Below are 27,578 nucleotides of genomic sequence, written 5' to 3'. Positions count from 1 at the left end.
TGACATGGTCTCCCTCAGGACTAACCAGTCCTTCATGCCAAAGTGGTATACAGTATGGCTCTTAACCAATCCATCCATTTGCCCACCTTTTTCCCTAATCCACAAAACAAGGGTGAAAGGATCTTATACTCCCTTGATGTGCACAGGCAGCTCAGATTCTACTGGACAGGACTAAATCCTTTAGAAAAACTGACCAGCTGTTAGTCAGCTTCACAGGGGCAGAGGGCAAGGCCATTTCCAAACAGACAATCTCCAAATGGATAGCCCACTGCATCCATTTCTGCTACAAACAGCATAGAATACCACCCCAAAGGGTATCAGGACTCATTCCACCAGGGCAGCCTCCACCTCTGCATCCTTCCTCAGAGGGGTCCCTACCAGATATATCCTGGAGGCTGCAACATGGGCTTCTGTCCATAACTTTACTAAGCATTACCACCTGCCTATCTTCTCCAAATCCAGGGCAGGCTTTGCCACTGCAGTGCTGCAAGGTATTCTGGCCAATCCACAGTCTTCCTGACTGCCTCCACCCAACTCCTCAGCTTTGGTATTCAACCCAAGTGTGATGACTGAAACAGTGAAACACGAAGAACATAGTACAGTTGTGTACACTTACCACAAATGCAGATGTTCCAGTGTATTCACTGCTGCAGTCCTGGTTTCCCACCCTCCATCCCCCTTGTATTTCCTCTCAAACTCTCTCTGTCCCTTCCTCTTTCTCTGCAGGGATAACTTGGTATTTATTTTCTACTGGTGGTGTTCCTCCATCAGAACTTGGCTCCTTATTGGGGAGGCTCCTGACAGTTAGGGCAAGAAAAACTGATGTAATGGTGTTGGCTGCCTGACTTTATACCACTGATGACCTGACGTCAGTTCTCTAGAGATGGCAACCAACGCAGAAATACTAAGCCTCTGGTATTCGGGTCGACTGAGGGCTACCCATGGCAGGATAACCCAAGTGTGATGGCTGCAACAGTGAATACACTCAAACATCTACATTTATGGTAAGCGTACACAACTGTACTTTCCAGAGAATGTCACATCTTTACAACGTTTTGTAGATATGATCGACTATTTAGGAAAGTTCATCCCAGACTTGAATGAGCTTTCTGCATCATTACGTGAGCTGACATGTAGAAATGTACACTGGTCCTAATTGGAACACCACTAAAGGGCATTTGATATTCTGAAGGAAATTGCCAGTCCACCCATATTGAAATATTACGATGTTCACAAACCTGTAATTCTTTCTTATGATGCTTCAAAGTACGGCCTTGGTGCAGCATGTCTTCAAGAAGGCATACCAGCTGCCTATGCATCAAGAACTTTAAATCAAACAGAGATGCATTATGCACAAATAGAGAAAGAAATTTTGGCAGTAGTGTTTGCATGTTCAACATTCATTGATTATATTTATGGCAGACCTATCCAAATAGCGACTGATCACCAACCGCTAGTGACAGTTTTGAAAAAGCCAGTGCATACCACCCCAGCATGATTGCAATGTATGATGTTAAAATTGCAAAAGTACAATTTCAGTATCGTTTACAAAAATGGCATATACCTGTACCTTGCTGATGCTTTGTCACACATACACAGACAAACAATAGAGCAGCATGAGAATGAAGCTGCAGACTTTGAAGTCATGGAAGTCAGACATTGTTTGTCATCACATCTTGATGAACTAAGAAATCACACAGCTTCAGCCCCAATATTCCAGAAGCTAAAAAACTTTATTAGTCAAGGACGGCCAACAAAACAAACTAGTTTAATATGACATTCAGCAGTATTTTCCTTACCAAGATGAGATCATGATGGAAGATGAAATCATGATGAAAGGTCCAAAAGTGGTAATTCCTAAAGCATTGCAACAGGAATGTATCAAAATCTTGCATTGTGGTCACCCAGGTACTGATTCAACCAAAACAAGGGCAAGAGGCATTCTATTTTGGCCTTCTATGTCCAAAGATATAGAGGAGGAAATTTTAGCATGTTTAATTTACACAGCACCAGACCACATCAACAAAAAGAACCACTTCAGCTGCACCAAATTCCCGAATTACCATGGTCAACAGTTGCCACAGATATTTTCGAATGGAATGGTCAACATTACTTAGTGTAGTAGACTCTACTCAAATTGGTTTGAAATTGATCTACTTCCTAACTTGATGTCCAGCACAGTCATTACAAATTGGAGAGACATTTTTCTGTCCATGGTAGTCCGCACAAAGTTATGCCTGACAATGGTGCACAGTTTACAACTCATCAGTTCAAGAAATTTGCTGAGTTTTGGGACTTTGTCCATATTACCAATTGTCCTGAGTACCACAGTCCAGTGGGTGAATGTGCAGTTCAGAGTGCAAAATATTTGTTGGAGAAATCTAAGGAAGGTGGTAGTGATGTTTTTCTTAACTTAATTTCACCAGCATTCCTCGAGAAAACTTGCTTGGTTCACCTGCTCAGAGATTAATGTCTAGACAAACTAGAACTCTACCAATCAGTAAACAATTGTAAGTACCAAATGTAAAGAAAAGAGTGGTCAGGGCTCAACTTTCAAGAAAATGTCAGTCACGAAAGTTGTACTATGATAAGACCAGTAAATCCCTTAGACCATTACTACAAGGAGAAGTTGTGAGAATGCAAACATCTAAAGCATACGAAGAGCATACGACCAAGTCGGAATCATAAAGAATATTTGCGATAAACCAAGATCTTACATCATACAATCAGAACAAATGGATTTCAGATAGAATCAAAGACACATGTGACCTGTCTAAACCTAGTCAGAATTTCTATGTTACCAGATCAGGTCACATTTCCAGACCGTATCCAAAATACACAGCAGCTTGGATTTGAACTCAGTTTTGTTTGTTGAAAGGTTGATATGATGTCTAGCTCTTAAAATGTCTTTGTTCTCCTGTTTGCATGTTGAACAAAATTAAAGAGGGAAGATGTAAATCAGTGTATATATTGAACCTAGTCATCCACTGTAGTCAGAGAGCATGTGCATATAAGTTACTGAGAACTTACAAGATCAGTGCCATTTTGTATAGTCATTCAGTGTTGACTGCAAGCTTGAATGGAGATGCACATGCGAGTGTGTTTGAAGTAATGAATCAGTCAGTAAGCATATGAAGCCCAAAGTGTATGTTCCAGTTACAACTCCTGATGTGTTTATGTGCAATAAATGATTTGAACCCATCTCGTGCCTCTGTGTTTCTTTTGAATACATGAGACATGCAACAGGAGGAGCTCGAGAGTTGAATCTGAAGTCTGCAGAATGCGGCCAAGTCAGATCCGAGGTCAGATCCGTAACCCACATGTTGAGGAAGAATGAAAATGGTCAACACAGATGCCTAGTTATGGTGAGTACATAACTTTAATTTTTGCATCATGCATCTGCTCCCTTACCAGCTTGTCAATATTAAAATTCCAGTTGTGAAATTTTTTGACTTGCACTTTAGAAGCTACTCCAGCCCTTGCCAATAACTCTTTTTTTAAACTATCCGGTCAGTGTAATCATCCCAATCATCCACCATGCCCATGTAAGTTTTTAATGCTGCTTCAATTTGCTAGGAGGAGAGTATTTTACCCCGTTTAGATTTCTGTATAGCAGATGCAGTTCTGGTGGTAGCTATCACATTAGTCAGTCTCAACAATTACTGATGCAGCTCAACAGCTTCTGATTAGTCTCTGTCTTAGACTCCACTAAGGCTTTTACCAAATTCTCCATGACTGTCAATAAAAGGCAAATACAGTAGAAAGCATAACTCTCATCAAAAAGGAAATGCACCAGGAACAGCAGCAAACTGCCTTCATTTATAAACTCCATGTAGAAAATGGAACTTAAATAATCCATGCAGTCGGGAACAGAAGTATAACAAGTTTATCCAATGTATCTAATGTTGTCATGTTCACTCATTCCTCAAAGAATGGGTTAGGATCCGATCCTTGGATCTGACTCTGCCCCTGTCTCTGGATTCTAGGATCTGACAGTCAAACTCTTCCCTTACCCATAATGTCCCTGACCACTATGTTACCTCAGATCTCATTTGCTGCTCTACGGTTCAGTCAGGATTGGGATCTGTCGAGCTTGTTGTGGGTTTAGTGAATTTAAAATGTATATATTTTTGTCTTTAAATCTTCCTCCTTTCAACTGTTTTCTAGTATCTCCCTTACCTTATGTCTAGCTTCCAGATTTAAAAACTTTCTTTTGGTAATCTTAGTTGCCAATGTTGGTAACATTTTTTTCTTCATTTACCTCACTTTGCTTTCCAGTGAAAATTATAAAACATAATAAAAATATATAATAAAACCTGTTATTTTTCTTCCACATTTGTTAGGTTTTTTGCCAAGTGACATATTATACTATGGCTGAAAAGCTTACTGGCTTTAAAAATGTGAACATCTTCTGGACATAAGATCCCAAACTCTAATGTCCACAGAGCGTGTACATTTTTTAAACCTGGTACACTTGGGACACTCCTGCTCCATCTGTGCTGCATTTAAACTTCTTCTTTCAGCTGCTTCCATTAATGCTTGCCACACTGGATCATCTGTTTCCATTTCTTCATGTCCTCTACATCTTGCTTTGTCACACCAACCACCTGCATGTCCTCTACCTGTGCTGAATGTAATACCAGGGCAATAAGTGATAGCTGGAACAAGCTTATACTAAACGCTCTCTTTTGAACATCTGCTGCTTCATCTGCTACTTTCACATCAGGAGCTCAAACCCCGTCTAATAAATCTAAGGAGCTGAGGGAGCACAGAAAACACTCCCATGCATATTCTCCTAAGTCAGTGCTTCCTTTTGAGCCACCTAGGAAAATCTCAGAGTTCACATCCAAAGTCTTTGGATCTGACATTTGCCATTGGCAAGTCTACATGGATTTGTAGTCTAAGGTTTCTCCTGGACCCAGTATCCCCAAGGTTGAGGTCTCCTTTCCTTCAAGAGAACCCTAAAATGTCTTCCAGACCACCTTCCATTTCTTCCTCTGTTAGATCCTCCTGAAGTCTTTCTGAGGCATAGGATGATGAGAAAATTCTTCAGAACTCAGATCCAGATGAGAGTTTTGCAGGATCTGTCTCCCTTCAGATCCATGAGCCTTAAACCTTCATTCTGACTGTTGTTGCTCCTTCTCCTACTCAACCTGCAGTTTCAGAGCCCTCTGATCCAAAATCTCTGAGAGTCAAACCATCAGATCCAGAGATACTCCTATTTTCCACTCCAGCAACTTCCCTGATCCAATTGGCACCTACCCCCCCCCCCCGGATCATGATGTTTCTTGGAACCAAAGCATTGGATCTGAAGGGTTGACTTCAACTCAGAAGTTTTCAGAGCTGTAGCTTCCCCTTGTGGCTTCAGCATTGGACAGCTCATCTCCAATTCCTCTCTCAGAGGTGAGAGTCAGGGAGGGCCTTGGATCATTTGTGCTGAGAGTCTTGCCTCTGGTTGGATTGTCCTCGGATTCTCTTGGTCTTTCCACCTTCGAGGTGGTGGAGAGGGTTTTTTCTCATCCGAGAGCATTTGTGACTCTTGCACCTTTGGATGCTATCCCTGTTCTCTCTTTGGATCCTGTGTCCAAGTCTACTCATTTTATACCTTAGGAACAGCTAGCCTATATGAGCTTCCAAGCAGGAACTTCTTGCTTCTTCTGACACCTCCAGAACACCCCACTGCAGAGGTTCCTCAGAAGAGGTTGTGCAAGAGGAGGTACCTGGATTCTCTGCAGGAATCTTTCACAGAAGACACAGATTTTGTTGAAGAGGAAGGGTCCCCTAGATCTCCACCTGGGGATGTCTCGTTTGGAAACATCTTAGAGATCCTTCGTCAAAAAGGTGGTTGGTCTTCCCAAACCTCTTTCAGGAGGAATCAGTGTTCTTGGAAGCCTTCAATTCTGGACTATTTATGTCTTAGGTTACCCCTTCTGCAGATGTGTTTACAGGCATTGTCTCCCACAGGGCATGTAAGGAACCAGACTCCATGGAATGGATCCCCAAATACCCGGACAAAATTTTGAGCGCTTTCTCTGACAGACAACAGTGAACCAAAGGAATCCCTGTAGATGCCATGGATGTTGCAGCAGCCAACAAAATGGAGCTGTCTGAGCAGAGCTCCACTGTCTATACCCTGAACAGGGAGTCTAGGGTGTTGGACAGGTTTTGGAAGAGAAGATATGCTTCATCAATCTTTGCCTTACAGTCACTGAATTACCTTGTATATTTTACTAGGTTACAGAGGGACCCAGTTAAGGAACTCTGTAACTCTACCCCTGGGTCCATGTCTGCAGAGGAGCAAAAGTCTAGAAATGAATATGGTGGTAAAAGGATGTAAGGACCTTTCCAGGAGTCATGTAGAGACTTTTCCCCCTGAGACACAGGGGGAAATATTTACAGTGAAAGATACTGCCCATGTAGCAGAGGGTTCCACAGAATTAATGGTCTCAAGATTCGTTCTCAGACAGATCCTTTTTGTGCTCCTGAAAGGTTGCCCAACTACCCCTCTTTAGAGGCAGTCAGAGGACACTTGTGCTTGCACCTAAAAGCTTGGATATCCATCTCAAAAGATAGATTTGTACAAAGGATCATATCAAGAGGATATTTTATCCCCTTTTTACAAGTTCCCTGAGGAAAAGATAATGACTTCCTGGTGTTCCACCTAATCAGATAGAGTTAGCAGCTCTAGAGATTCAAAAGCTGCTGGATGAAAGAGTCATCCAAGAGGTCACTCCAGACCAAAGAGGATCTGGAAGTTACTCAAGGTTCCCTTTACTACCAAAGAAAACAGGGGACTTGAGACCCCTTTTGGATCTCAGTTATCTGAACCAGTTTGTAAAGAATTCCAAATTCCAGATGGTCATGGTTCAATCCATTCTGCCTCTGCTACAGAAGGATGACTGCATGTGCTCTATCGATCTTTAAGACGCGTACTATCACATCTAATTGAACAGGCACTCTAAGATATACCTGTGCTTCTGGCTGGGAGCCAGCCATTGCCAGTTCAGAGCCCTGCCCTCCGGTCTCACCACAGCCTACAGGGTGTTCACCAAATGCATGGCAGTGGTAGCAGCTCATCTAACACTACTTGGATTCAGAGTGTTTCCTTCCTTCCTTAGATGACTGGGTCCTTACTTCAGTGACCAGGCATCTTCTGGAAACAATAAAAGTCAATAGTGTAGCCACTCTGAATTAACTCCCTCTCACACCAACCAATGAATCAGAAGGAGAAACACGGCAGAAATAATATAAAAAACTTTAATACGGTTAGCACTTTCACATCACAGATGCTTCTTCAGACCATGAATGAAACTACATAAGCTAAAACTACTTTATATACTTCCTAAACCCTACCAATTAATTAATTACATCTATTCAGTACTCGAGTTAAAGAGACAGCATATTAATGGGTATCTAGCCAAAACCATACTACAGCTTACTAACCCCAACAATTTAATACACAAACTGACATTTCATCAGTGAAATAAAAATGAATAAAATAGGTATATACACAAACAAGTACAGCGTTATTAGTAAAACATGAACAATATGTGCAGATTTCATAAACGTCTTGTTTTTAGATAGGGCTTAATCGATGTTTTGTCATTGAGCCCTGGTTCTTTTTCTGCCTGTAACTCAATGATCCACTTTAACTCTCTCAATTCCAGTTTATTTTTCATGCCACCCAGCCTTAAATCTTGAAAGCTACATTCAATAACTTTGAATTGGGAATGATGCATTCCCCCTGCACACATAACATGTTTGGCTAGAGCACTTCTATCTGGTTCATTATTTCTGATGGCAGCCAAGTGCTTTCTGACCCTCTCTCTCAGTGAGTGAGTGGTCATGCCAACATAAAAGGAAGGGCAAGCTAAACACACAGCCAGGTATAGGAAGTTCCTTGTTTTACAGTTTGCCTTAACTTTGAATTCATACTTCCTATCTGTTATAGGATGTACAAAACTCCTGTTTTCACTCAAAACATCACTGACACTGCATTGCCCACATCTATTAAGACCATAAACCATCTCCTTGGACGTTTTTGGTTAGCAAAGTAATCTTTTGAGATTCTTTTTATTTTTATAACAATACCTTGGCCTCTGGCCTACAGTCCTAGCTATCTCAGGTTCGGATTGCAGGATGGACCAGTTTTTATCAATCACATTTTGTACTTTTCTAACATTCCCAGCATATTCTAAGTGAATGGGTAGATTTTTAACAGTATAATTTTCTTTCAACTGTTTGGGAGATGTATCATGGGTATTGCTGATGTATGATTTTGCCCTTCCCTTCCTCATAGATTTAACTTGCTGAATCCCAATATCTACCTCATTTCTCAGATATTTCCTTTGTAACAATTCATTTCTTTTTCAAAACAGGTTTATTGTTTTAACATATAAGTAACAATTCATTTCTGAGCGTTCTCATATCCTGTTCAAAGTGTTCCTCTTCCATGACTAACCTAGGTATATGCATGGCCTGACCTTTTATGATATTTCTATAGGTATAGGTAGGATGCATACTGTCTCTACTCAGGACATTATTTTTTCGACATTCTTTTCTAAATAATCTAGTAGATAACTTCCCATTAATATCCTTGAATATAGTCACATCCAAAAAAGATATTTCAGTCATGGAGACCTAAAAAAAATCAGCGGTGGTATCTAGAAACATAAAAAATTCTCCTAACTGACTTTCTGTGCCTCCCACACCAAAAGGAGGTCATCAACAAATCTCCTATAGAATAAACTGTTATCAGCAAATGTCTCATGTGTCAGGACAAATTGTTCCTCCCAGTAGGCAAGGACCATGTTGGCATAGCTATTGGTGTCCAAAGCTATGCCAAACAATTGTAGGTAGTACTTCTGTTCAAGGAGAAAAATATTGTTTTCCAGAATTATTTCTATTAACATACACAGAAAATCAATTATTCTCATATCATAGGAGCTATGTAGGCTTAAATGAGTCTTAACTGCCTCCAAACCATATGTGTGGGGTATTACAGTAAAAAGTGAATTAATATCCATAGATACCAGTAAACAGTTGTCTGGTTGTTCAAATGAACTACAAAAAGTCCTACCAATATCAGACAAAAGTTGTTTTGTATCCTTCAGTACATAGGATGAAGCACTAACTATTGGTCTTAAATTATTTTCAACATATTTGGATATTGGATGTATAACCCATCCTTGACCAGACACTATGGGTCTGAATGGTGGGTTATATCTATCTTTATGCAGTTTTGGAGGCCCTGAATGAGTGGAACAACAGGATTTGTAACAGTAAAAAAGTCCAACAAAGACTTAGAAATCAAACTACTTGCAAAACAGTCATATAATGATTTAAATACTCAGCTGCAGCATAATTCTATGTCATTTAAACTGACTTGCTTATATACTTTTTCATCATTAAGCATTTCTTGGATAGAAGCAACATAATCCTCAATATTAAAAACAGCAATTCCCCCACTTTTGTCAACAGGACAAATGACAATAAATGCATCATTTCTTAATTCAAGGAGAGCTGCCTGCTCTTCCTTGCTTAAATTAAAAAAATTATCCTTATTATTCTGACTTTTAAAACTAAGCATTTCTTTCGATTGTGTTTCACAAACATTACAAAATACTTCTAAAACTGGATTCATATCAGGAACAAATAAGCTGGGTTTTTAAAAGCCATTAAAAAGTTCAGAATTGTTACTGCCAAATAAAGATTTCAGCATAACACTGCATGCAAAATATTTAATATCTTATATCTTACAGTACTCACAAAGTCAGTGTCTGAAGTTGGAATGAAAGTCAAACCACATTCAAGTATGGATTCCTGATGTTTGGTTAACATTTTACTAGAAAAGTTCACTACCAGTGTTCCCATGTTCCACATCCTTTTCAAATCTCTTCCTACCTCCCCTTCCTGGGAAGGCAGCCTTCTCTTCCTCCCCCTGCTGCTGGACCGGCCCATTCGTGATGGATACTTTTTGCGAATGGGAAAAAGGGGGGGGGGAGCCTGCATTAGTGTGGTTTGAACCATCTCCTTCTTTTTTAAAGATTGAACAGCCGTAGAACTTTCATTTTGACTATTACTAATTAAAACATTTGAAGTGGGTGGCATTTCTAATACTTCTAATGCCTCTGTAGTGTTTGGAGCATTATATTCACCCCTTCTTGAGCTAGGGTTGTTGTTCCATGCTATACTAGCACTTGCAGTCTCCCAGCTCAGTGCCTGTGAGCCAGGAACATTTGAATTTGCATTTATATTAGTATTCTGTGCTTCTCTTACTTCATTGCCTCTCGGCCAAGTGAACACATGTCCATTTGAGAAATCTCTTAGATCTCTCTCTATCTTTTTCTTTTTAGGACTTATTAAGTGCTGTTCATATGCAGTCATATTCTCACATAAATTAGAAAGCAGCCTGTCATATACACTCACTGGAACAATGGACCTCATCTCTTCTTATTTCCTTCTTATATTTCTCAACAATAGATTCTCACTAGGCTTGTGAAAATCAATTAAAAGAGCCATGTATTTAAAGCCGGTTTCTATATTCAGCTTTTGCCAGCGTTTCAGCAGTTCAGGGAAGGTGTCTGCTGAGGCAGGCATTTTTAGGACTCTAAGACCCCTTGGAATTACTTTATGAGAAATACATACCTCAAAATGAAACCTTTGCCATTTTAGTTGCTTAAACTTCAGCAAGTCATGCTCCAACTCACGAGTGAGCTTATTGACAGTTCTTTCATCAAATGTTACTTGTTCACATCTAATGTCTTCATCAGAAACTTCAAAGGCTAATAAAGGATAATTACTTTGCTGCAGCATCTTATCAAAGCCAGCTTGAGAGGCACTTACTTCTTTAGGTACATAGTCCAATTCAATGCTGTTTCCTTCTGCCATGCTCCACTCCTATATCTTCTGGAAACAGCCAGGGATTACATACTCCAGTTATCTCACTCTCTGGGAATTACTATCAGTCTGGCCAAGTCACAGCTCCAACCAATTCAAGTCTTGGAGTTTATAGGGGCTCATCTAGTTACAGTCAGTTGCCTAGCTCTTCTGCCTCAAAACAGAGTTCTTACTTTGAAATTGCATGTCAGACAGGTTCTTTCTCACCCCCCCCCCCAGCAAAAATGGTACTCAAAGCCCTAGAATCGATGGCTACTGCAGTAACTCTAATACCCACTGCTCGTCTTCATATGAGAATTCTTCAGTGGACTCCAGCAGTGCAATGGTCTTTTCATCGACATCCCTTACGACTTCTGATAAAATTATCTCAGGTTTGCAGAAAATCCCTGCTGTGGTGGATACAGTCTGAAGAAATTTGTCAAGGTCATCCATTTATTCTTCCTCCCCCAAATGCCACATTGACCATGGATGCCTCCCAGTTGGGTTGGGGGGGCATTACTTGGGATGGAACGTTCAAGGCACATAGTCTCCAGAAGAAACCAGTTTGCATGTAAATGTCCTGGAGTTAAGAGTGGTGCTTCTAGCTTTGCAGACCCTTCAGAGCTCTTTTCCACTAGGAATTGTTTCTATTCAAATGGACAACATATCAGTTGCCTAGTACACCAGACAGGAGGGATCCAGATCATACTCCCTTTGCCAAGAAGCAATGAGAGTTTGGCAGTGGGCAATCTCCTCCGACCGCTTTCTTCTAGTAACACACATACTGAGGAAGTTCAAAATCTTAGCGGACAAGCTCAGCAGGGCCACCCTGATTCCTCACATATGGTCTCTTAACCAGTCAGTGGCAAATATGATCTTCCACAAATAGGGTCAACTGTGCTGTGATCTGTTTGCCTCTCCCCTCAACAAAAAATGCAGCAGATTCTTTGTCCTAATTCTCCCTCAGGGACATTCACCAAGACTTGCTCTAGTCCATGTTTGGCCCTTCAGTCTCCTTTATGCTTTCCCTCCCCTGCCTCTAATCCTCAAGTTTCTTCAGAAAGCACTTCAGTTGAGGAGCAGAGTAGTCCACATTGCCCTTTTCTGGCCTCGGCAATTGTGGTTTCCCTTCCTATGGTCTCACTTAGCATGTCCTCCTTGGACATTGGATCCCAGTCCAGATATCCTGCCACAATCATCAGAGATGATTCATTTAGATACTGCAAGCCTCAAGTTGACCGCATGGTTTCAACAGTTCCAGTGATGGCTAGATATTCCAGGCATTCCTTCCCAGTTTGCCAAATTCTTTTTTTGTTCCACAAACCTTCAACTAGGAAGATTTATAAGAGTAAATGGAAGAGGTTCTCCTTTTATTCTCATCAGATAGAGTTGGATTCTTTCACTGATCCACTCCTGGCTGTTTTTAATTACCTTGACTCCATGCTTTAAAGCGGGACACTTTTCTCCACCAAAGTTCAGTTAGCAACCATCTCCAACTACCACAGTGGAGATAATGCTTCTCCTTTAGCTTCATCTAAGTTATATAAAGCCTTTCTTAAAGGTACCTTTTTACTTAGACCTCCAATTAGGGACCCATCTCCACCGTGAGACCTGACTTTGGTATTATAGACTTTGTGCATTCATCTTTTGAATCTTCAGCTAAATTAAACCTTAAGTTTCTGTCTTGGAAAACAGCCTTTCTGGTGTCCATATCTTCAGCAAGATGAGTATCTGAACTCCCAGCACTCTCTTTGGAACCACCATATTTGATTTTTTTCACAAAACTATAGTTACCTTGTACACTAATCCTTTTCTACCAAAACTTGCCTCTGAAGCAAACATCAATCAAGTGATCAATTTACAAGTTTTCTTTCCTACCTTTGACAATAAAGGAGAATATATGCTTCATCTTTTAGATGTGCATAGGCAACTTCACATTTACCTTCACAGGACTAAGGAATTTATGAAAATTGATCAATTGTTTGTTTCCTTTTCTAGAAATAAGATGGGAAACCAGTCACAAAAACTACAATAGCCAAATGGATAACAGATTGTATTTCCTATGTTTATTCCTTGAGAGGCCTAACCTTACCAAGACAACCAAAAGCACACTCAGCTAGGTCAATAGCTACATTAGCTGCTTTTTGGGCTTGGGCTTCCATTGATGACATTTATCTGATGCTCATACTTTTTATTGCTTATTACAAATAATAATAATTCTCTGCTCAGACAGAACAGACAGATCTAGGCTGCTTGGATCCTCATCCTTTTACCCTGATGCCTCTTCTCTTAGAGCCTCATCATTTTTTACCACAGGGATAGCCAATCCAATGTTCCCAGGCTATCCAGCAGGGTATTACAATTTCTTCCAATACTTCCCCAGCACACCTCACTGAGGAGGTCCCTAAGAAGAGAAAGTGCAAGAAGAAGCACTTGGAGTCTCCACAAGAGTCAGTTACTAAAGATATGGACTTTGATGAAGGTGAAAGATCCCCACAATCACCTCCAGAAGATGTCTAATTTGAAGACGACATCCTTGAGATCCTAAAATACAGAGTTGGTTGGATCCCCAGCAACCCTTCATGTGATGAGTTGGTATTCCTGGAGGCTTTTTGTACTGGCCTGTCTACCTCCTAGGTTACACTGCCTGCCAATGAGTTCATTGATTTGGTCTCTTGGTGGGCATGGAAGGAATCTGGAACAGTTGATCCCATGCCCAGAAGACTGGACAAAAGTCTGGAAACACCATTAGTGGAAAGAGTTTTGGGCTAAATGGGTACCCATGGATGCCATGGTCATGGTGGCAGCCACCAAAAAGGAACTTGCCAAACAGAATTCCACTCTTTGTCCCCCTAACAAGAAGTCTAGGGCAATGGACAGGTTTGAGAAGCATGTCTTTGCTTCAGCCAGCTTCTCCCTAAGGTTGCCGAATTATTGGGCACATTTTACTAGGTTACAGAAGGATTTGATCATGGAATTTTCAAATACCTATCAGGATCTGTTTCTGAAGAGGTCCAAGCATTTCAGACTTCTCAGTTGGCTACCCTGCAATCTTTTTCAAATTCATCCACGAGGCTTATTTCACTTGTAGCTGAAGGAACTTCAAGGGCACAGGGGTTCAGGCATTTCCATCGGGAGACATGTCTGGATGTGCTGATGTGATTTTGCTGAGCCCTTCAAGTCCTTGTTCATCAATGCTTCCTTTGACGACACATCCTTGTTCAGCCCCACAGTGAAAGAAACTTTACCCAGATGTGAGAAGGAAGGAAAGGCCCCATCTGCAGTGTGGGTACATCTTTTGACCCCTAAGAGATTGTTTTCAAGTAATCAATGAGGTGGTCAAAAGATGAGGTTCAGGAAATCTTAGGGTATTTTCTAGGGCACATGTAGAGGAAGTTCCCCCAGGGGCAGAGGGGGATCTCTAATGGTTGATGCTGCCCCTGTGGCAGAGGAGGGCCACAAAACGAGGGGTCTAGAAAGTATTTCTTGGACAGACCTTACCAGCACTCCTGAAAGGAGGCCCAATTGTCCACCTCTGGAAGCAATAGGAGGTCAATTATCCATGCACCAGAGAGCCTGGCAAGACATAAGATAGTTGGATGCAGAGGATTATATTCAGAGGCTATATTATACCTTTTTCCCTTCCTCCTCCAATCTCAAGAAAAATACTGGGTTCCACCCAGTCACAGGGAAGAAGCAGCAATTCAAATAAAAAAGCTGCTAGAAAATAGAGTCCTCTAAAAGATCCCACCAGACCAGATATAATCCAGAACTTACTCAAGGTTCTTTTTAGTACCCAAGAAAACAGGGGACTGGAGAACAATTTTGGATCTCAGCATCTTGAACAAGTTAGTTTGACATGCCAAGTTTCAGATGATCATGGTTTAGTCCATTCTTCCACATAAAGATGAACAGATGATCCAGAATAAAAGGTTTCCATTACTAGCTTGCAAGTTCGTGGATTTATTCTTTTTGTGGAGCAGTAGTAGAATGTCACTTGAGACTGCAGGAATTCTGGGTGTTTCCATATCTAGACGACTGGCTCATAACCACCCCAATCAGGCGTCTATTGATAAGGGAAAGATATCAGTTTCTCCAGATGTGTTTTCATCTGGGAATAACCATTAACTATGACAAGCTGCAACTAGAATCATTTCAAAATTTGGAATTCATAGGAGCAGTTTTCAACACAAAGTCAGTGATAACTTCACTGCCTCCCTCAAGAGTACAAACTATCAGATCACAGGTCAGAAAAATAATCTGCAGTCCCAAGATTTCAGTTAGCTTGGTCCTTCAAGCTCTAGGATCAATGTCAGCGGCAATAACCCTAGTACCTTTAGCCAGATTTTACACAAAGATTTTCCAATGGATGCTGGCAACTCAGTGGTCGATACTTTACCAATGCATATCAACTTAAATATGAATCACTCAGTCATGCAAGAGAAATCTTAGTGGGTGGATTCAGTCAGATCAGGTTCCACAAGGCAGTCCATTCATTCCTTCTCAGCCCAAGGCCATAGTGACCACGGATGCTTCCTATTTGGGGTAACGGAGCATTTTCAGGGGAAAATGGTCCAAATCAGTTGGTCCTCTGAACATGCCAAATTGCATATCAGTGTCCAAGAGATGAGAGCAGTGCATTTAGTGTCACAAGACTTCCATGATGCTCTCCATTTGGGACGGTTGCGAATCAAATCAGCAATATGTCAGTAGTTTGATAAATTCCCCCTTTGAACCAGCAGCTAAATGTGGCCTTAAGTATCTTACTTGGAAAACTGTTTTTCTAGTAGCCATTACCTCTGCTAGATGAATTTCAGAGATTCAAGTCTTGTCTTCCAAACCTCCACACTTGATCTTTCACAAGGATAGAGTGATGCTATGAACTAATGCTTTCTTCCTTCCCAAGGTGGTGTCAGAATCTAATATCAATCAATCCATTAATTTGCCAGTATTCTTCCCTAATTTTGCAAACAAGGGTGAATACATATTACATTTATTGGATGTTCACATACAGTTATGTTTTCACTGACAGAGAAAGACATCAGAAAAACAGACCAATTATTTGTTTCCTTTTTAGAATTGAAATTGGGTAAACCAGTTGCAAAAGTAACTTTAGCCAGATGGGTAATGGATTGTATTTCATTTATCTGTAGTAAATTGGGTATTACCTTACCACAACTCGCACAAGCTCATTCAGATGCGTCCATGGCAACTTTTCCAGTTTTTCTATCCAGAATGTCCATGGACAACATATGTGCAGGAGCAACTTGGGCTACTCCCCATATTTTTATTACTCATTACAAATTGGATCTGTTCTCCAGGGGTAGAGCATCATTTGATTCAACTGTGCTCAGGAATATCCTTCCTAAGAGTCCACCCAGGATTATAGGTAGCTGGGGACTCTATCCCATCAGTTGAGGATAGAATGAAAATTGGCAACATTAGATAAAGAAGTTATGCACCTCCCATAATGTTCCATATGTGTTGTCCACTTTCATTATTCCTCAACTTTCTGTCCACCAGACCCCATCCTTTCTGTTCAGCAACTTCTGGATGATTTAAGCTGTTAGAGGGACATCACTGTCAGTCATATTGAGCTCCAGATATAGTTTTTTTCCTTTATTGAGCACATGCAATTTTGCATTTCCTATATTTATGGATATTAAACATTCCGTTGAGTAAAAAAAAAAAATCAGCAAACAAGATCTGAAGTAGCTTAGGATCAGTGTGTTATGGGCAATGGAGGAGCTCCAGAGCTTTTTGGTTACCACAGACTTTAGTAATAGCCAAGTTGGATCCAGGGATCAGAACCAAACCCATGAGTTGAGGAAGAATGAAAATGGACAATACAGATGGAACATCATGATAAGTACATAAATTCTTTTTATGTACTCACCATAACTATGCATCTGTGTTGTCCATTTTCATTCTTCCTCAACTTCCCTACCACCTTAGCCCTATCCATGTGTTTGGGAGAGACTAACAGAAATTGTTGATAGGAACCATAGTTCCTGTTTGAGCACCTGATCTTTCATCTATCACTTTTCTGTCATATCTGTGTTGAGGTACCATGTTGTGATATTGTATAATAGCAGTAAACTCAATCTGAGGTAACATGGTGGTCAGGGGCATTATGGGTAAGGGAGGAGCTCATGGTTCATATCCTAGACTCTAGAGAAAGTGGCGAAGTTGAATCTGAGCCCATTCATTGAAGAAGAATGAAAATGGACACTAGTTCTGCACATGCTTGGGTTCTACCCTTTACGTTACATACATAGCTGTAAAGGACCTTATTGTTATCCTTGGCTGTACTTGCTAAGTTTCTCTCAAAGGAGCCCTTGGAGGATTTAACAAGTTGTCTTATTTGCTTGTTGAGGCTGAAGAGGGTGCTTTTCCATTGTTGGGGCCTTGTCTTTGTTTTCTTGGACAGCAACTTTTTTGTGTTTCTTGTAAAGTCTGTTGATGCTGAATGTTCACCATGGCAGCTTGTTTTACTTGGAGCTCTGGGTTTGATTCTTTCTGGCACAGCCAAGTTTATACACTTATGCAAGTGATTGTACAGGGATTTAGTGTAAGCTTCAGTGTAGTTACCACTTCCAGCTTGGGGTGAGGCTTGGACTGCATTTATAACTTCGGCTAGGCGTATGTATAGTTTGCCTTTGTGAATTTCTTTAGTCTGAGTTTTACCCTTTGTGAATTCGTTAGTACCAGCTCAAAGGTGACTGATTTGTGGTCAGTTTTAACTAATGAGGATATGATAGTTGCGGCAGTGCATCTGTTTGACATGGTGCTGAGGACCAGATCTAGATTGTTTGTTCCTCTTGTTGGGGTAAGGACAGTTTGTTTCAGGGCATTTGAATTAACAAAGTCAAGGAACTTTTGTGCTAGTGTGTTAGGGCTAGTATAGGTTTCTCAGTTGATGCTGGGATAATTGAAATCCCCCATAACTAATGTGTTTGGTAAAATTTGTATTGTCTCCAGTTTGGCCAAGTAGGCTTCATGGGGGTTGTGACCCATGGAGAGGGATCTATAACTGGCTATGACTTGAATGGGGGGGGGGGGTCTTACCCACTGTAACCTGGACCTGGAGTAACTCCATTGAGTTGTCCAGTATAACTAGATGGGAGGTGAATTTATCTCTAACATAGCCATTGCCTTAAGAGCAAAAGAAATTATAACCCCCCCCCCCTATACTCGGCACTTATCCAGCCCATAATTGAGTATAACACCCCATTTAGCATGTAACATATTTAGCACCTGCAGCAATTAGAGAGACCTCAGAGGGCTCACTGGGAGATAAATGTATCTCCAGCATGTCCTATTTAAGTCGCAGGCCATATTTAGGTCCTTTGAATGGGTAGACCTAGTCCCATTTGATTTACAGATATGCAGCAAGTTCATTAGGTTTAGGTCTTGGATTGCTCTGTAGGCCAGGCATAAGTCTCCACTAAGAGGTCTGTACGATCCGGGGTGTAGCGACAGGGACCTTAGTTGATCTGTGTAAGGCACATGCTGGAGGCCCTTGATCTTCTTTGTTAGAAACCTCCGAACATATGATCCTAAATGTACCCTACAAATCAGGCTCAGTCCTAGATAACCCTTTCATCAACATACTGTTAAAAACACAGCTGTAGGCCTTGTTCAGTTCTTCCTTCCATCTCCAGAAAAGTTCCTCAGGTTAAATCCACAAAGAGTCTTGACTAGGCTATCATGCTCTACAAATCTTCAATCAGAACCCCTACTGTAACTCGTGATGCACCTGTGACTGATTATCCAACTCCTGCCTTGGCCAAGGTGACCAACAATCCTAGTTTTTCCAAGACAGTCCCAGTTTGAAAGTCTCTGTCCCAGAATCCCAAACATTGTCTTTTGTACACAGAAATGTCCCAGATTAGACCGCTCAGTCTGAAAGGTAACTTGGCTTCCCGGGGCTGCCATTCCCCCTGCTTTCCCATCCTGAACAGCTCTGGGGACTTAAATTTTTCAAGGATGCCATTGGGTACGGGGCAAGGTCGGATGCCTTTGTCCTGGCAGGAGCCTTCCAGGTCCTGCCACCATCTGTCAGTCGCTCCCACAAGGACTTCTGTCATGGGAGGATCTGCCTGAACCCACTCACCTAGGCAGGAACTGTCCAGGCTCCACACACTTCTGCCCGGTGCTCCCGTACTGACTTCTGTCAGGGCTAACCCCTACAGGCCTCCCCTTTGACCTGGCCAAGAGACCTTCCCCAGCATCGCCACCCCCCCATGTCGGGGGACTTTGCCACCTCCATGTCTCCTGCAGGCTGCCAAATCATGCCAGATTGCTCATGCCCTTGCACCCTCTCAGGGGAGTTTCCCTCCTATCCTGAAAATCCTTTCTCATGAAGGCTTCAGAGTCCCCCTGCTTTCCCATCCAAAGCAGCTCTGGGGACTTTGAGATTTTTCAAGGATGCCGTCAGTTATGGGGTGAAGCTGGATGCCTTCACCCTGGAAGGAACTCTCCAGGCCCCTCTGCCATCCACCCTGGTGTATTCTCAAAGACTTCCCTCATGGGGAGCTCTGCCTAACTCACAGGCAGAAGCTCTCTATGCCCTGCTGCTGTCCGCCCCAGTGCTCCTTTATGGACTTCCATTGTGGGAGCTCTGCTTGACCTCCCTCACCCAGGCAGGAGCTCGCCCAGCCCTACCACTATCTGCCTCTCTCTCCCTTTCAGACTTCCATCCCAGAGGGGGCATGTTCCATACCCCCTCACCCAGGTGAGAGCTGTCCTGTTCCAGTCACTTTCCACCCCTCTCTCCCTTCCAGATTTCCATTGGGATGGACCCCCTCTGGGCTTCCACTTCTACCAAGGAGAAAGAGCTCTTTTCCAGTGTTACATATCTTCTGACTGCTGCCAAATCATGCAGTGTTATGTGTGCTCTTGGAGCCTCTCAGGGGATCTTTCCAGCCTCATGAAACTCTGCTGGGCCATGAAGCCTCAGACAGTCCCTCATCCAGACTTCAGCAACACCGGTTCTCCCCTTTGCCTTCCACCTAAGGCTTTCAAACTAGCAGCGGAGATGGCCCTGCGTCCCCCCATCTCTTTGCTTTTTGCAGCTCACCTCAGGATCTCTCTCCCTGACTGTGCCAGGTGCCGATGAATGTGCATCGCTTCGAGACTCCTGGCATGTGGCCTCTTGCCTCCTGGGTGGTGCTATTCACAGAGTGGCATCCCCACAGTGCTGGAGATGCCACTCTGTAATGCCACTCTGTGCCATTCACAGAATGGCATCCCGACAGTGCTGGGTGAAGGACAGGAGGCTAACCTGCCAGCCCTAGTGCAAAATGACATGGTGGCTCTATCTCCAATCCCATGGGGTCTGGGAGAATGGGAGTGCAGACCTGGCTTTCTGGGGTGACCCTCAAGTGTCCCAGTTTAGGTCCTGTAACAAAATGGTCACCTTGGCCTTGCCTTTTTCAAGGAGTCTCGTTTCATACATCACTAAACTGATAATTGGCTAATGCAATTAATTTCTTGTCTAAATTGCTGTGAGAAAGTCATAAACACAAGAGTGTCACACTTTACACTTTTAAAGGCACATACACCATTTAACAAACATAGGATATTGTCAAGAAACTTGGGGGTATTGTACAGTACAAATTAATATTTGGTAAATGTTTATATCTTAAACTGTGATTTTAAAGGCAACACAAATCTTATACAGGATTTACCCTTGACAGTGCCATAATAATATAACCTGGGTTCCAGCAAGCTTGATGTCGGAGATATCAGCCTGGGAGTTAGAAGTACGCCATGTGAAACTTGCACTCCCTTGTCAAGAGCAGGAAGATGTCTCTTTAGGATGACCTGTTGATGCCCCAACCATTTCATTGCAGATAGCAAGTGAGTGTGTTTATGTTACACGTAAAGACCTGTGTTACGTTTAAGGACCCCATCTTTTAACTGAGTGTGAAATTATTAGTCACATCAGTCTTACAAGAGAAGCAGATAAGTCAATTGTCAGTATATTCCTAAAAATATATATTTGGCATGGAGTAAGTCGGAGTATCTAGCCTTCTTTCAGATAGCGTACAAGAAATAATAAACATTGCTTGAAGGATTCAGAAAACTATGACTAAGAAATTAAATGGAGTTAAGTGATAAATGCATACTGTATGTGCAGACCGGAAGCTCCTCATACCAAGAAGCTTGAGTTATAATAGGAGAAGAAGAGACTATCTGTGGCACGTAAGAACTTTCCTGTTACATATTTGATGGAATGTACTTGGTTAAATCCCCTACAAGCTAAATCATTTTTTTTCAGGGGTGGAATGAAAGGTTTTAATTACAGAAAAAATTAAGAGAAAGCTTGTTCATTAAGTGGACTGCCAGTGTATATTTACTACTAATTCTAACAGATGTAATGCTTTGTTGGGTGAGCACATGAGTAACAGAAAATATGAATTATGGTAAATTGGATAGAAGCGTGGATGTTATACATCATCTTCAACATTCTTCAGTTGCTCTGTGTTCTCCAACGTATTGCTGACTGCTCACATAGGTACACCCTCTCTTATGCTTATAATAACCACATGATCCTGAGTACTAAGTGATATTTGTTTACAGCCTTTGGAGTTTAAGCATTGCAATTAGTAAGGCTGGTACTTCAACAACTACACCCAATTTTGAATTTTCTGTCATTTCTGCTCCTTTAGTTCTGTGAAAGCAAACCTCTGTTCCAGTAGCTACTGCTTTTGGGTAACAACTTTAAAATTATTTCTTACACCACCTGCAGTATAATGAACACAACATAGTGAAAAAATAACTTTCTCTTAATATTTAGTGTTTAAAAGCAGACTTTTGTTTGTTTCCAGTTTGCCTACAGTCTTAAGTATCAGTAATTTTCTACATCTCAGTGCATGCTAGTAAAAGTTTTTCTCTTTTCCCTAGACATTATTTTTCCCCTTTTGATTAGCATCAGGTTCTAGTCATTTTCCTTCCAAGGCTTTTGATGGTTTCCACCAGAATTACTGTGGTAGTAGATGGGGACAGCTTTCCTTTCGCATTATTGTTCTGTGATGACTTGTGACATTTTGTAGCCCACAATGCACAATCAACAAGAAAAGTTTGCTTGTGCTCCAGGCACCTGGTAACTTATTCCTGCTGGTGTCACTGCTGAAACCTTTCAAAGATCCTGTACTGCAGTAAGTTCTGGTTTAGTCAGACTGTGCTGACTTTTAGTCAGACCAAAGTGTAATGTGATATACCTACATGAACCATCTGATATTCTTTAGTACATGGCATGTTGATCCTTTCTTGAGACATGAAAAGTATATTACAGTGTGGTGGGAGAAGGTAGCTAAATAACAAAAAAAACCCTTGGAAAAAATACTCTTAGAATGTATGACTGGGATTCATTAAAACCTACACTATGTATACACTGTTCTGAGTGAACATACACACAAGCATAACTCACACCTTCTTTCTAATTTTACTTTTCCTACTGATTTCTTGCAGCTTTAAATACTGAGGAGGATTCATAAAGGTTGTCACAAAGTGTAGACTACATGTATACTTGTATAATCTTTCTGAGTGATGACAAAGCACAAAAAATGTGGTAGGGATTTTCTTGAATACACACCGTGTACACAGTATAGGTGTTATGTCTTTAAAAGCATCTGTTATGGTATATACCTTTCTTAAGTAAACATGATGGTTACAAATGCAACCCATATTCATTGCTTTCCACCTCTTTCTTTTTATAGAACTGATACGTATTTACAAACAAATTAGTGAAATATGTCAAAATTCTAATATTGAATTCAAACTTAATGATCTAAATGAAGAAGATGAGGAATGTTTACCTTCTACATCGGGGGCAGCAAAAAGTAGCACTTGTACAAAAGAACTATATTTTCGTGAGGGAATATGTGGCACAGATAATGAGGACGATAATGCCTTTCAGACGATCTGTCACAGCCATACACAGGTAAGCAGGTGTATGAATGATACAAGGTTGCAATCCCCTTTGTGAAGAAATATTCACTACAAGTGTCAGTCTGCCAGGGCCTAATTGGGAGCTAAGATGTGAAATTTTTGCCAGCTTAACTGCTGAAACGGATAAAGCCTTGATTATAGCACAGGTAACTCAAGCTCAGTTCATGCTTGCACAGGAAGAGCTGGCATAGGAGAGAGGGAAGGACGAGGCTATACCTGTTCATCTCTCCTGGGGCTGGGGTGTCCTCATATGCTCAAGGTGCATCCTCCATATAAAAATCCCCAGTGGAAGCTAGAGACCACACAGAGATGGGGAGGAGATTTTGAGAGTTGTGTCATTTAATGTGGATAAAATCCCTCATATTGACCCATTCTATGCCTGTCTCTTGGATATCAGTGGGCATTTGCAGGGGAATGTAGGTCTGTAAAACAGCTCATTCCGTTACATAGATATATGGCACCACAGATCCACTCCCACCATGTTCACTCTCACCCCTGGAGGAACAAATGGGCTGTAAGGCTCTTACCCTTTAGAAAGGATACTCAGTGGTCAGTGAGGGACCAGAAAAAAAAAGTAAAATGTTAATGCTTACCTTGCTTAACATGGACTTAGTATTTCATTTGTTCAAAGTAAATTGTTTGTCTGAGTCTTCAATTCTTACCAGGGACTCTTTTATTTCCAGTCATGATTTAGCTGTGGGAAAAAAATAGTAAAAACATCATTCCACATCAGGATTTGAGTGAAACTATGTTTAATGGATTCGAAATGTAGTGACCAACAACGTGTGGTGCCTTTGCTAGAAGTGGGCTTTGCAGACACCATTTTCTCCTCCCAAAACATACACCCTTCCTACATTTCTTTTATGTGTTGAATAGGATTTCTCTCTGTTTTCTTTTGTTTTTGCAAGTTTTTTCCATCTCTACTTTTGGCCTAGGTCTGCCCTTTTCCACTCATGAAGACTTCCCTGTTTTGTAATTCTGTTTGTAGCAGCCAGATCCTGCTTGGCAATGAGCCCACAGTGTTTTTGGTGTTAAGTTTTGCAGAATGATATCTTCTGGGTTTGGTTTCTTCCAGTTAAATGATGTTGATAAGTGCTGCAAAAGCTAATGGAGACCTTTTTTTATTTTATCAAAGGATCTCTTCTCCATGGCTAAGGATTAACACTTTCCATTTCTCTCTACTTCCAATGCTGTTTATTCATGACATAAGGAATACCATTGCTGTTCACATTCTAAAAAGCCAGTTGTTTAAAAAAAAAGCCTTCTTTGTGAGATGCATCCAACGGCTTTTGCAAACAGTTTAAGACACTGGATCTTCCTGCAAACAATCCTCTGGAGTTTCCAAGAGTCAAGAGTTGTAAGTCTTCTAATCTGAAATCTAGTTGGTGGGTCATCCAGCAGAGTCTGTCAGAATCTCTCCTATTATTATAATGGAGTCTGTAGCTGGAGGCTTCTCCTGTGTTTACTTTTTCCTGATCCTCCCCACCACTCCTTAACCATAATGGTCCTCCTTAAGTCATGACTTCTTCCTAAGAATGATGATCATTTGACAGCAGCCAATAAAAAAATGAAGTTTGGATGTCTTAGAGGCCAACCATTCCTGCCTGCTTGATTTGTGATGCCAGGACAATCCTGCTAAGTTACTAGCATTTACCTCATTCTCTGTAGTGGTGCTGGAGTGGGAGCCTCTCACTCCCTGGCACCTGGGTTGCCAGTTGTCTTACAGATGCTGGCCATTCATCCATGAAGATACCTTGACACTTATTGACACAGGCATCAGTATAACCAGTGCCAGCTTATGCCATGCCAGTCTTTGAATTGTCTAACAGGCATCTGCTAGGTGAGCATTGCTGGAATTCAAATCTGCTCATCTCCCTCTTTAATGATCTTGTTTATGAGGTACTAGTCTTAGCACTGTCTCCATTTTTCTGGTTGTTAGAGCTATGATGCCCACGTTTAAGACTCTGTACATGCAGACTTTAATTTTCTATCCCTTTCTAGTCTACCTTAAGGCTCGCATTGGTAATGTTTTCAGACAGCCAGTACCCATCTCAGTGCTCCCAGCACCCTCATTGCCCATGTAGTATTAACCATCTTGTGTTACTCAGGTATGCTCAGCATCACTTCCTTTGAGGGTTTCCCTTCCTCTATGTCTTCTACACTCCAAGAAGTCCAGGAATGCATCATACAGAGCCATTAACTGACTCCCTCCTGAAACACACAAACACACATACACAGTGCTTTGATAATGCCAAAGTGATGAAGGGTCAAACTCACAATGCCCTCTGAATGATCCAGAGTTTAGGGAATAGATTTGATATAAAAAGGAAAGGGTGGGGTTGGTGCACAAAATCTATATCATCTCCTTAGTGGAGGTCAAACTATAAACAGACGCATGCACACATACATGAACACGCGCATGCACACATGCACATTCTGAAAAAGCCTTTTTTGTAGGCATTGTTGGGATCATGAAAGGAAAATATCTGCTATTATTTGGGGTTTGGACCTACGACCTCCCTATTCTGTACAGGTGTTATAGCTATTTGACTTACAAGAGGTTCTGAACATAGCAGTGTTGAGTTTCCCTTAAAAGCCCTTTATCCTTTCAGCTAGGAAATTAGCATAATGAATAAGTTCAAATTAATAACACACACACACACACACACACACACACACACACACACACACACACACACACACACACACACACACACACACACACACACACACACACACACTCAAAGGCAGATGAAGCCTACTTCTGCAGTATTGTTAGAATCGTAAATGTGCGAAAGGAAAATATTAGCTCTCAGTTGTAATTTGAACTCAAGACCTTGAGAAATAGGCTTTTTTAAACTAGGAAATCCCTAGCATGAGATTAAGGTCAAATTCCAAATGCACACACAGATCATAGGATCATAGGATGTTACTAGGCTAATGGCCCTGGGGCCCTTACAAGCCTAGCCAAGAGTTTATCCCCAAAAAAGGAACTTCAGTCATCACCTGTCTTCCCTGTCAGTGAGTGACACAGGTGGAAACCCTGGGACAAATTTTCTGGTTTCCAATCCACTCATCAAGGTTGTGCTTGACGAGGGTCAGTGAGGTACTCTGACATGTATGGGAAGTCTATTCCAGAGACAGGGCAGCCTCTGGGAGACAAACCTGTCTCTCCAGCAGGTTTTGTTGATGTTGCATATTAGATTTAGGCATTTTGAGTGGGTAATGTGTGAGGAGTTAGACTTACGGATATAGAGCATCTCTAGTAGGGCAGGGTTTGATATTGCCTTGTAGGTGAGACACAGATCACCTCTGAGCAATCTGTATGATACAGAGCATAGTGATAGTGATTTAAGCCTGTCCATATAGGGCAGGTGTTAGAGGCCATGGATTCTCTTTGTGAGGTATTTCTGTGACCTTTCCAGTTGGTGCAGGTGCTTGGAGAGGTACATACCAAATGGGGGGATATACTCAATTATTGGCCTAATGAGGGAGGAGTAAAGAGAGGTAGTAACTTCCTTTTTTCTGGATACAGTCCCCTTACTTATGAGATGAACTAAGTAAAAGGCTTTTCTGACCACTGCCGTAACATGATGGTCGAATGTGAGATTGTTGTCAATTTGAGTACCCAGGTCTCTCACCACAAGTTGTGTGCTTAGGGGGTTGCCACTGATGTAGTAATCAATAGGGGTCATGTTTTTGCTGAATAGTATGATAATACATTTTTTTTTTTGCATTTAACTTAAGGCCATGACTTTAGCAACAGTCATTTGTTGCTGTGAGACCCTCTTGCAGTATGTTATCATCATTCGGAGAGTCAATGACAGGACCCAACTTACAGTCATCTGCAAACTTAGGCCTTTTTTCTTTGCCTGGACCTCTGAGAAGTAGATGCCAAATAGTGAGGGTCCCAGGACAGACCCTGGGAAATACCACCAATGACAAGTCTGCTGTCAGAGGTGGAGGTGCCTGGTTTGACCTTGTGGGTCCTGTCAGTGAGCCAGTTGGCCACCCATCTGATGAGATAGGGATTTACACCAAGTTGTGTTCGATGATGCCTTAGTGGAGGAGTGTGTCAAAGGCCTTCACCAGGTCAAGGTAAGCTGTATGTACTGACTTTCCCTCATCCAGGGTCTTGGTGACAGTCTTAAAGAAGTCAACCAGGTTCAACAGGCAAGATCTGCCCTTGACGAATTTGAACTGGGTGGGGTCAAGTGCTTGGAGATTGCCTATGTCCTTGTTTATGAGATCCATAATAATATGTTCCATGGCTTTACAGATTAGACGTGTCAAGCTAATGGGATAATGGTTTCTAGGGTCAGTAGTGGCACCACCTTTGTGCAAGGGGATGACAATGGCAGTTCTCCACTCTGCTGAAATGAAGCCTGTACTTAGAATGTGGTTGAATAGGGTGCTGGAGATGGTGCAGAATACAGCTTGGGACACTATCAGGTCCCATGGAAGCTTTGTTCTTTGCCTTGGATAGAGCCTTTAACACTTGATCTATGGAAATGTGAGGTGCGGGACAAGTATCGGGGATGTTGAATGGACCTTGGGGGGGAGATAAGGGGAGTGAAGTTTGCCCTGAACCTGTCAGCTAGCAGGTTGGCTAAGTCAGCAGGATCAGTGTAAGTAGTACCATTAAGTACTAATTCAAAACAAACCTGGGCTTTGCCATGGAAGTTCCTGATGTAACTGAAGAAGGCTTTGTGGCTTCCCTTTGTTTCAGAGACTAATTTCAA

Source organism: Protopterus annectens, chromosome 3.part1 (genome assembly GCF_019279795.1).
Source record: "Protopterus annectens isolate FY-2018-M chromosome 3.part1, PAN1.0, whole genome shotgun sequence".
Lineage (NCBI taxonomy): Eukaryota > Metazoa > Chordata > Ceratodontiformes > Protopteridae > Protopterus > Protopterus annectens.
Note: the sequence above shows the minus strand (reverse complement) of the source record.